Source organism: Dama dama, chromosome 3, assembly GCF_033118175.1.
Source record: "Dama dama isolate Ldn47 chromosome 3, ASM3311817v1, whole genome shotgun sequence".
Taxonomy (NCBI): domain Eukaryota; kingdom Metazoa; phylum Chordata; class Mammalia; order Artiodactyla; family Cervidae; genus Dama; species Dama dama.
Genome location: NC_083683.1, coordinates 35,064,409 through 35,073,282, shown reverse-complemented (window position 1 = coordinate 35,073,282; position 8,874 = coordinate 35,064,409). Strand labels below are relative to the sequence as shown.

At 39.6% G+C, this 8,874-nt stretch overlaps 1 pseudogene; it reads right to left on the bottom strand.

The window, feature by feature from the left end:
- Positions 1-3,671: 3,671 nt before the first annotated feature.
- LOC133041460 (NADH dehydrogenase [ubiquinone] 1 alpha subcomplex subunit 5-like) lies at positions 3,672-4,104 on the bottom strand (annotated as a pseudogene).
- Between the last annotated feature and the right edge of the window lie 4,770 nt (positions 4,105-8,874).

The window sequence follows — 8,874 nt, the reverse complement described above, 5'->3', positions numbered from 1 at the left end:
AGTCAATAAAAGAGTCTGAAATGCAGTATTTGGATGCAATCTCAAAAATAACAGAATGATCTCTGTTTGTTACCAAGGCAAACCATTCAATGTAACAGTAATCCAAGACTATGCCCTGAACAGTAATGCTGAAGAAGCTGAAGCTGAACACTCCTATGAAGACCTACAAGACCTTCTAGAACTAACACCCAAAAAGATGTCCTTTTCATTGTAGGGGACTGGAATGCAAAAGTAGAAAGTCAAGAAACACCTGGAGTAACAGGCAAATTTGGCCTTGGAGTACAAAATGAAACAAGGCAAAGGCTAACAGAGTTTTGCCAAGAAAACGCACTGGTCATAGCAAACACCCTCTTCCAACAACACAAGAGAAGAATCTCCATGTGGACATCACCAGATGGTCAACACCGAAATCAGATTGATTACATTCTTTGCAGCCAAAGATGGAGAAGCTCTATACAGTCAGAAAACAAGACCGGGAGCTGACTGTGGCTCAGAGATCATGAACTCCTTATTGCCAAATTCAGACTTAAATTGAAGAAAGTAGGGAAACCACTAGACCATTCAGGTATGACCTAAATCAAATTCCTTATGGTTATACAGTGGAAGTGAGAAATAGATTCAAGGGAGTAGATCTGATAGAAAGAGTGCCTGATGAACTATGGATGGAGGTTTGTGACATTGTACCAGAGACAGGGATTAAGACCATCCCCATGGAAAAGAAATGCAAAAAAGCAAAATGGCTGTTTGAGAAGGCCTTACAAGTAGCTGTGAAAAGAAGAGAAGCTAAAAGCAAAGGAGAAAAGGAAAGATATACCCATTTGAATGCAGAGCTCCAAAGAATAGCAAGGAGAGATAAGAAAGCCTTCCTAAGTGACCAGTACAAAGAAATAGAGGGAAACAATAGAATGGGAAAGACTAGAGATCTCCTCAAGAAAATGAGAGATACCTAGGGAACATTTCATGCAAAGATGGGCTCAATAAAGGACAGAAATGGTTTGGACCTCACAGAAGCAGAAGATATTAAGAAGAGGTGGCAAGAATACACAGAGGAACTATACAAAAAAGACCTTCATGACCCAGATAATCACAATGGTATGATCACTCACCTAGAGCCAGACATCCTGGAATGTGAAGTCAAGTGGGCCTTAGGAAGCATCACTACGAACAAAGCTAGTGGAGGTGATGGAATTCAAGTTGAGCTATTTCAAATCCTAAAAGATGATGCTATGAAAGTGTTGCACGCAATATGCCAGCAAATTTGGAAAACTCAGTAGTGGCCACAGGATTGGAAAATGTCAGTTTTCATTCCAGTCCCAAAGAATGATCAAACTACAACACAGTTGTGCTCATCTGACATGCTAGCAAAGTAATGCTCAAAATCCTCCAAGCCAGGCTTCAACAGTATGTGAACCGTGAACTTCCATATGTTCAAGCTAGATTTAGAAAAGGCAGAAGAACCAGAGAACAAATTGCATCCAACATCCATTGGATCATCAAAAAGCAAGAGAGTTCCAGAAAAACATCTATTTCTGCTTTATTGACTATACCAAAGCCTTTGACTGTGTGGATCACAACAAACTGTGGAAAATGCCTAAAGCGATGGGAATACTGACCACCTGACTGTCACCATGCTTATTTAACTTAGATGCAGAGTACGTAATGAGAAACTCTGGGCTGGATGAAGCACAAGCTGGAATCAATATTGCCAGGAGAAATATCAGTAACCTCAGATATGCAGATAACACCACCCTTATGGCAGAAAGTGAAAAGGAACTAAAGAGCCTCTTGATGAACGTGAAAGAGGAGAGTGAAAAAGGTGCCTTAAAGTTCAACATTCAGAAAACTAAGATCATGGCATCTGGTCCCATCACTTCATGGCAAATAGATGGGGAAACAGTGGAAACAGTGACAGACTTTGTGTGTGTGTGTGTTGAGGGGGGGGGGGGTCCAATATCACTGCAGATGATGACTGCAGCCATGAAATTAAAAAGAACTTGCTCATTGGAAGAAAAATTATGACCAAGCTAGACAGCATATTAAAAAGTGGAGACTACTTTGCCAAGAAAGGTCCATCCCTCAAGGCTATGGTTTTTCCAGTGGTCATGTACGGATATGAGAGTTGGACTATAAAGAAAGCTGAGCACCGAAATATTTATGCTTTTGAACTGTGATGTTGGACAAGACTCTTGAGAGTCCCTTGGACTGCAAGGCGATCCAACCAGTTTATCCTAAAGGAAATCAGTCCTGAATATTCACTGGAAGGACTGATGCTGAAGTTGCAACTGCAATACTTTGGCCACCTGATGCAAAGAAGTGACTCATTTGAAAAGACACTGATGCTGGGAAAGATTGAAGGCAGGAGGAGAAGGGGATGGCAGAGGATGAGATGGTTGGATGGCATCACCAACTCAATGGACATGAGTTTAAGTAAACTCCAGGAGTTGGTGATGGACAGGGAGGCCTGGGGTGCTGCAGTCCATGGGGTTGCAAAGAGTTGGTCATGACTGAGCAACTGAACTGAACTGATTCCACATGGGAGGTGATTTTTTTGGCTTAAAAAGGCTATTCCAACAGCCTTCAGAATGGGAGAAAATAATAGCAAATGAAGAAACAAAGGATTAATCTCAAAAATATACAAGAACTCCTACAGCTCAATTCCAGAAAAATAAATGACCCAATCAAAAAATGGGCCAAAGAACTAAACAGACAGTTCTCCAAAGAAGACATACAGATGGCTAACAAACACTTGAAAAGACGCTCAACATCACTCATTATCAGAGAAATGCAAATCAAATCCACAATGAGGTACCATTACACGCCAGTCAGGATGGCTGCTATCCAAAAGTCTACAAGCAATAAATGCTGGAGAGGGTGTGGAGAAATGGGAACCCTCTTACACTGTTGGTGGGAATGCAAACTAGTACAGCCACTATGGAGAATAGTGTGGAGATTCCTTACAAAACTGGCAATAGAACTGCCATATGACCCAGCAATCCCACTCCTGGGCATACACACCAAGGAAACCAGATCTGAAAGAGACACGTGTACCCCAGTGTTCATTGCAGCACTGTTTATAATTGCCATGACATGGAGGCAACCTAGATGCCCATCAACAGATGAATGGATAAGATATGGTACATATACACAATGGTATATTACTCAGCCATTAAAAAGAATTTATTTGAATCAGTTCTAATGAGATGGATGAAACTGGAGCCCATTATACAGAGTGAAGTAAGCCAGAAAGAAAAAGACCAATACAGTATACTAATGCATATATATGGAATTTATAAAGGTGGTAATGATAATCCTATATGCAAAACAGAAAAAGAGACACAAATTATAGAACAGACTTTTGGACTCTGTGGGAGAAGGCGAGGGTGGGATGATCTGAGAGAATAGCATTGAAAGAAGTATACTATCAAGGGTGAAACAGATGGCCAGCCCAGGCTGGATGCATGAGACAAGTGTGCAGGGCTGGTGCACTGGGAAGACCCAGAGGGATGGGATGGGGAGGGAGGCGGGAGGAGGGATCAGGATGGGGAACACATGTAAATCCATGGCTGATTCATGTCAATGTATGGCAAAAACCACTTCAATATTGTAAAGTAATTAACCTCCAACTAATAAAAATAAATGAATAAATAAATAAATAAGTAATAAATAAAAACATTTCTTTTTTTTTTTTTTAACATATAACAGAATATTTAATTACATCAGTCTCCTATCAACAGATAAGTTAGTTAATGCTGTTTATATTGGCCATTTCCATTGGCTGGCTGGAGGCTCTTCCACTAAAGGCTCCCATGGTTTCCACTGGATCATTTTTCTTGCCAGACTAAGTTAGTTTTCAGCCTGAAGAATCACCTCTTCTATTTGGCCACCCTGCAGTCGCTCTTCTAGTTTTTTAACATCTGGTTCCGCTTTAACCATACTCAGCTTCTCATTTGTAATCTGTTCTGTATACTTTCTATACGCTGCATTTTTAGGGATGTGTCCAAGAACATCAAGAATTTTTGTATACAATATTTTTAGCCTCTCATGTGGAGTTTCACAAACAGCCAATCCCACCAGGCCAGTGGTCTTCTTCAGCAAGCCCGCCATGACAGAAAAAATAAAATAAAAAGGATATTCCTTCAAAATCCTCTCTTCTTTTCAATGGCCAATTATACCAAACTATCACAGTGATCAAATCCAATGTGCATGTGTCTGTATGAGCATATTCAGATTGATAAATGACAAGCTATCTAAATAATGATGTAATCAAAACCCTGCACTTATGAGCTGGTAAGACAACCATGGGAAAAACCCAAATGTACAATTAATGGGAAAAAATAACATTAAATGTTTTAATCGAAACCTTCTTCCAGTTGCACCAGTGGCTAGGAAGGACCATGGAGACAGTGATCTGGGGAAAAAACAGAGCTCATCGAGAGAAGAGAGTGACGGGCCAGTTAGGCTCGGGGAACAGCACTGAAGGAGGCAAGAGCCTGTGACCGTGTAACACAAAGCAGTCAACATTTGAAAAGGGCATGGAAGAGAAGCAAGGCTCTCATTAAAATTAATGGATGAAGATGCAGGACTTGGAAGCTGTACTTAGAAAAATTGCAGAGATACACTTAGAAGTAATATCAAAAAATAAAATGTGGACACCCCAGCACAGACAGCATGGGTAAATGTGTAACACAGTCATGTTTGTGTATTAGGGTATGTGTGTATACATATTTGTTCATATATGTGTGGGTATGTGTCTGTATATACCTTAAACTTAATTAAAATGAATCCTTCAGCCACTGTTGAAACATACCTCAGATCGACAGTGCTCAACTGTAACAGTCAAGTGTCTGAAGACCAAGATGGGAAGAACAAAAGTGTCAGAGATCATCTTTTTAATTTATTTTTACTTACTTCATTTGTTTGACAGCACCAGGTCTGAGCTGTGGCATGCAGGATCGTTCACTTACAGCATGTGCGCTCTAGTTCCCTGATGAGGGATTGAACCTGGGTCCCCTGCATTAGGAGTGTATAATCTTGGCCACTGGACTACCAGGGAAGTTCCTAAATCACTTTTTTTAACCAGTCTAAGTTCTGTTTATGTGAAGAGTTGACTCATTGGAAAAGACCCTGATGCTGGGAGGGATTGGGGGCAGGAGGAGAAGGAGACGACAGAGGATAAGATGGCTGGATGGCATCACCGACTCGATGGGCATGAGTCTGAGTAAACTCCGGGAGCTGGTGATGGACAGGGAGGCCTGGCGTGCTGTGATTTATGGGGTCGCAAATAGTTGGACACTACTGAGCGATTGAACTGAAGTGAAGTTCTGTTTTGGTGTGTTCTTTATTGTAATAACTGAGGGTATTTATGTCAAGAGGAGATACAGTTTTGACTTTTAGGATTGTATTTATTGCTACAAAGGAAAAATTCCACATTACTCAATGATTATTGTCAAAGCATTTCTGCATATTTGGTTGGTTTCTCCCAATACAAATATATTACAAACACCTTGGTTTAGAAGCTGCTTCTCACTTGTTATTTTAGTTCTGTATAGTACATCTCATAATAGGTTGCACACAAGATCTGATTAATACATTTTGGGGCTGCTCATTATTGCTCTGGGACAGTTTTTAGTTCTTTGTATTCTTCAGTGCATTCAAGAATAACAAATAACTGTGTGTATTTAGATCAGCTTGATAGCTTGGTAAAGAATCCACTTGCAATGCAGGAGACCCCGGTTCAATTCCTGGGTCGGGAAGATCCCCTGGAGAAGGGAAAGGCTACCTGCTTCAGTATTCTGGCCTAGAGAATTCCATGGACTTCTCCATGGGGTTGCAAAGAGTCAGACATGACTGAGCAACTTTCACTTTTAAGTATTATGTTAATTTTGACATCACAACATTAGTTCATTGCTACCATGGATGTGTCATGTCCTACGAATGTTCAAGACAGTAAAAATGTACTAATTAACTTGTTCATCAACCACAAGGCCTGAAAACCCACATTGAGCAACTTTGGGCCCGCCGTGTCTGTTTAGGAAAAATATCAACAACTGTCATTCTTGGTATATTAAATACTGTGTCTAAACCTACACAAAAAATAAACCCTCCAGGCTTCTTGCATGTCTTTCTCTATCACTTTAAAACAGTGTATATGCCCACATGTGTGTGTGTCTGTATGTCCAAATTTTTATTCCCCTACAGGAAACCTACATTTTGCCTGCAGAGGATGTATATATTGAGCTGGACATGCGCAGATCAGTTTAGTATTAGACTGCAGCCCAGGAATGCTGGTGTCGCCTGCTCACCGATATCTGGAGGATATGACCTGCTGGGAGTTGCCCTTTCTCATCATTCAGGGCAGCTGAGGGCTGGGTACTATATTGTACCACAACTGAGTGATAAGAGAAGGGTTTAAAGGCTTGATCACTCCTATTTTAAAACTAGGAGTACCCCTGTTAAAACCTTTATAAACATGTCCATCAACCCAGCAATCACAGAGTTCAGAGTCAACAACTAAAAAGAGTATAGGAAGAGAGGAAGACCCTTGTTTGTTTACTCTTTTGTATGTACTTTCAAAATACAATGGTGGGAGAAGGTTAGGTCCAATTTTTCCCATATATACTCCTTAGGGAATACCTTTGCACAGAACAAAATAGTCTTTTTACGACTCAATAGAAATAGAATCTGTAGTATTATTTTAGCTTAAATGTGACTAGGTGGGAACACTCTTTTGTTATTTGCTTCCTGTACTCTAAAGGTGGTGTATAATGCAATCTTGTTTCACATGGCTTTCTCTTTGACAAATGGGAATGATTAATTTATCTTTAACAGAAGTTGAAACTTTTACCCACACCTCTCTAGGTAGACCTCTATTTTATTAACAGATGAAAATATTTTATTTCAAAGAACTAAAAGTACTTAAAAATTCTCCTTGTCATTCTAATATTCCTGTCAGGTAACTTAGGCAAGCGTTAGAAGGCATTCTGTCCTTTTTTACAGAGAACAAATGTGAGCTGAGTACTTTATACATATTCTTATACAAAGGGATGGAGAATTAATTACAAGAACAGATGTTCCTAAATATGGCTTCTTGAAAACAGCCTGTAGCATGGATAAGAGAGGGTGAGAAACACTGTCTTTTATCAAGGTTATGCTCAGAAGCCCAAATCAGAAGCTGGATTCTAACAAAAATAAAGAATTATTAAAATTTGTGTTTAGTTTTCCTGTCCTTGCTATTTTATGGTATTTTACTTCTCCTGGTAATCCCTTATTTCAGTGTTGCACTTTTCCTACTCATAAGCCCTCTCTGTAGGTCAACTTTAAGTTAATATGTTATCTGTCTCAGGGACAACTTTAATGTTAAATTTTTCCCATAAATAAACAAAGTGAGTTGTTACATGTTAATGGAATTATAAGCATGAGGCACTGTGAAATTTTGGTCTCAGTTACTCTCGAAATCACAAAATTATTTCCATGAATTCCAGAAAATATAAAGTAAGCTTTTGCATAAACAATACCCTTTCCATCCATGCTGCATTTATACACTGTAAGGGTTTTTTTGTCCTGTTGCTTTCCTGATAATTACTAAAATGCCTTTCAATAAAATGTATATAAACATTTATATTTAAACAAAAATGCAAAACAAGAGTAATCATTATCTTGGCAGGAAGGACTTTCACAAGGTACTCTAAGGTTAAGATTATCTTCTTCCTCTGGTTGTGAACATAAACGCAAAATGATAAGAGTAATAGTATAGGTATAAATATTTAGAAAATATCCATCAGCTCACTGGCCATGAAAACACATCCCACGGTACACACTGCCAGATTATGAAGACCGAATGTATATTATTCTCTCCAGAATGTAACTTTTGTTTAGCTAATTTAGAAAAGACAGAATAAAGGTCTTATTGATGATATCAAAGTTTAAGGAGGTACAAGAATTCCCCAATATTAAAAAAATAATAATATCTCCACTAGGAAAAGAAGAGAAATTTCTCAACGTCACTTGCTTTATTTTCTAACCTTGATTTTTTGTTATTCTGTAAAAATTTGTAAACTACATGTTTGAGATTCTGGACAAACAGTGAACAGTCCATGGGCTTCTCCAGGCCAGAACACTGGAGTGGGTAGCCATTCTCTTCTCCAGGGGATCTTCACAACCCAGGGATTGAACCCAGGTCTCCTGTACTGCAGGCAGATTCTTTACCAGCTGAGCAACCAGGGAAGCCCAGTGAAATATTTGTCTTATAAATAGGGTTAAGATAAGACTGGAGCACCATATAGAAAAGACACTGTTATTTATAGATTTCCTCCAAACACCATTTACGCTGATGAAAGTGCTTACAGCAGGCCTGCCAGAGATGGCCCTTCACAGCATGGACGTGAATTCAGGGGTCAGAAACTAAACCTGTGATTTCATTCACTGCCACCAGGCAGTCATGGTGCCCTGTTTTGTGCTGTCCTTAATCGCTCAGCGTCTGACTCTGGTACTCCGTGGACTGGAGCCCACCAGGCTCCTCTGTCCATGGGATTCTCTAGGCAAGAACGCTGGAGTGGGTTGCCACGCCCTCCTCCAGGGGATTTTCCCAACCCAGGGATAGAACCCAGGTCTCCTGTATTGCAGATGGATTCTTTACTATCTGAGCCACGAGAGAAGTCCAGTAAGTACCCTAATCACAACTAATTGATTCACTTCATACATAAGTATCAAGCATAATTGAAAAAGAATAAATGTGCTATTCCTTTTTTAAAGAAAGTCAAGAGAGATAGCTTCTTGGTAAGATGTAATATAAAAATAAAGTAATTACATTGTATTTAGAGCAAAACCTGCTGAAAGGCATCAGCTACCTGTGGTTTTCAATGGTCATGTATCTCT